Source organism: Penaeus vannamei, chromosome 29, assembly GCF_042767895.1.
Source record: "Penaeus vannamei isolate JL-2024 chromosome 29, ASM4276789v1, whole genome shotgun sequence".
NCBI lineage: Eukaryota > Metazoa > Arthropoda > Malacostraca > Decapoda > Penaeidae > Penaeus > Penaeus vannamei.
The window spans coordinates 32,538,901-32,541,400 of NC_091577.1; the positions used below are offsets into that span (position 1 = coordinate 32,538,901).

Consider the following 2,500-nt stretch of genomic DNA (forward strand, 5'->3'; position numbering starts at 1 on the left):
TCTCTCTCTCTCTCACACACATACACACGCACACGCACACACACACGCACACACGCACACACAGACGCGTATATCTCCCCTTCCACCCAAATGACAAGTTCAAATCGTACCCAATAATGGCGAAGCTTTTTTTTCATTTTCTTTTTTCGCGACAAAAAGACATTTCGGGAGTTAATTGGCTAATTCATAACGGACGGGGAGGAGGGGGTGGTGGAGGGAGGAAGAGGTGGTAGAGGGAGGAGGGGGTGGTGGAAGGGTGGAAGGGGGTGGAGGGTGGAGGGAGGGGGTGGGTGGATGAAGGAGGGGGTGGTAGAGGGAGGAGGGGGTGGTGGAGGGTGGAGGGGTAAGAGTGGAGGGGTGAAGAGGTGGTAGAGGGAGGAGGGGGTGGTGGAAGGGTGGAAGGGGGTGGAGGGTGGAGGGAGGGGGTGGGTGGATGAAGGAGGGGGTGGTAGAGGGAGGAGGGGGTGGTGGAGGGAAGGGGTTGGTGGAGAGGGAGGGTAGGAGGGGGTGGGTGGAGGGAGGAGGGTGTGGAGGTTGAAAGGGGTTAGGGTGGAGAGGAGGGTAGGGAGGGGGTGGGTGGAGGGAGGAGGGGGTGGTGAGGGAGGAGGGGTGGTGGAGGGAGGAGGGGTGGTGGAGGGAGGAGGGGTGGTGGAGGGAAGAGGGGGTAGGTGGAGGGAGGAGGGGGACGGTGGAGGGAGGAGGGGTGGTGGAGGGGAGGAGGGGTGGTGGAGGGGGTGATAGGGCCATCAACCCCTCGCGAGATCGGTCGTGATCCCACAAAGGCCACGAAGACAGATGTAGTTCGCTATAAAACGGCAATTTGGTCGGGAGCTGAGAGGAAGAAGGGGGGGGGGAGAATGGGAGGGGGGGATGGAGGGGGGGAGGATGGGAGGGGAGGGAGGGAGGGGAGGGAGAGGGATTGGAGGGAGGGAGGGAGAGATGAAGGGAAGGAGGAGGGAGGGAGGGTGGGATGGAAAAAAGGGAGGCAGGGGTGGGTGGGAGAAAAAGCAGAAAAAATATGATAAAGGGAGTAAAGGTGAAAAGAGAGAGAGAGAAAGAGAGAAAGAAAGAGAGAGAGAGAGAGAGAGAGAGAGAGAGAGAGAGAGACAGACAAACAGAGAGAGAAAGAGAAAGAGACAGAGAGACAGAGACAGAGACAGAGACAGACAGAGGGAGAGAGAGAGAGACAGAGACAGAGACAGAGACAGATACAGATACAGAGACAGAGACAGAGACAGAGACAGAGACAGACACAGACACAGAGACAGAAAAAGAAAGAACGAAAAAAAAAAGAAAAAGAAAAAAAGACCAACCACACACCCAACCCCACAATCCCCCAAACAAAACGAACCCGACGAGGAGCCCCCCAGACCCCCCCAGACCCTCTCACACCCTCAGACGGCAAAAGAAACATAAGCAGGAGGGAGGCGAGAGCGTGCGCGCGCGAGAGCTCCTCCGAAGGGCGTGGGATTCCGGCAAGAGAGCGTGGTAACTGCCGCGGGGGAGGCGACGTCACAGCATCCAGGAGGTCACCGCGAGATGGCAAAGGGAGAGAGGGAGAGAGAGAGAGGGAGAGAGGGGGGGGAGGGGGGGAAGGGGGAGGGGGAGGGAGAGAGAGGAGGGGGATGGGGAGAGAGGAAGGAAGGGAGGGGAGGGAGGGGAGGGAGGGAAGGAGGATTGGGAAGGGGGAGGGAAGGGGAGGGAGAGGGAGGGGGAGAGAGGGGAGGGGAGAGAGGGAGGGGGGATGAGGAGTGAAGGAGAGTGGGGAGAGTGAAGGGAGGGAGGGGGAAAGGGGGAGGAGGGGAGGGAGGGGGAGGGAGAGAGGGAGAGGGGGGAGGGAGAGTGAAGGAAGGAGGGAGAGGAGGGGAGGGGGGATGGAGGGAGGGAGGAAGAGAGAGAGAGGGAGAGAGAAAGGGGGAGAGAGTGAGAGAGAGAGAGAGAGGCAAGAGAGAAGCGAGAGAGGTGAGAGTGGGTGAATCAAATCTTTTGAAATTTTATGATTTAGTTGGAAAAAGCAACGTAATTTTTATTTAATTAGTGACTTCTATTTATCTACTTGTTTATTTTCATTAGTGCTTTTTCTCATCTTTATCAATCTATTCATTTATCTTTTCATTCCGTGAGTGGCTAATTACCAAGAAGCGACATGTGAGAACCTTGGGAAAAAAAACTTTAATTACTTAATCAATTTACTGATTTTATATCTATCAGTTCATTTCCTCAAAGAGAGAGAGAGAGAGAGAGAGAGAAAGAGGGAGAGAGAGAGAGAGATAGGGAGAGAGAGAGAGAGAGAGAGAGACAGAGAGAGAGAGAGAGAGAGAGAGAGAGAGAGAGAGAGAGAGAGAGAGAGAGAGAGAGAGAGAGAGAGAGAGAGAGAGAGAGAGAAGAAGATGAAAAAAGAAAAAGGAAAAAACGTGAAGACAAGAAATGATGTAAAACGTAATGAATCTGTTTCTTAAAAAAAATAAAAACAAAGGGAATTACATATACAAAACAAACA

General features: G+C 54.2%; 1 protein-coding gene across 1 annotated transcript in view; it reads right to left on the reverse strand.

The window, feature by feature from the left end:
- Positions 1-2,500, reverse strand: part of cas (castor zinc finger transcription factor) — a gene marked incomplete at its 3' end in the record, with an annotated part of 499,169 nt that overhangs the window by 358,401 nt on the left and 138,268 nt on the right.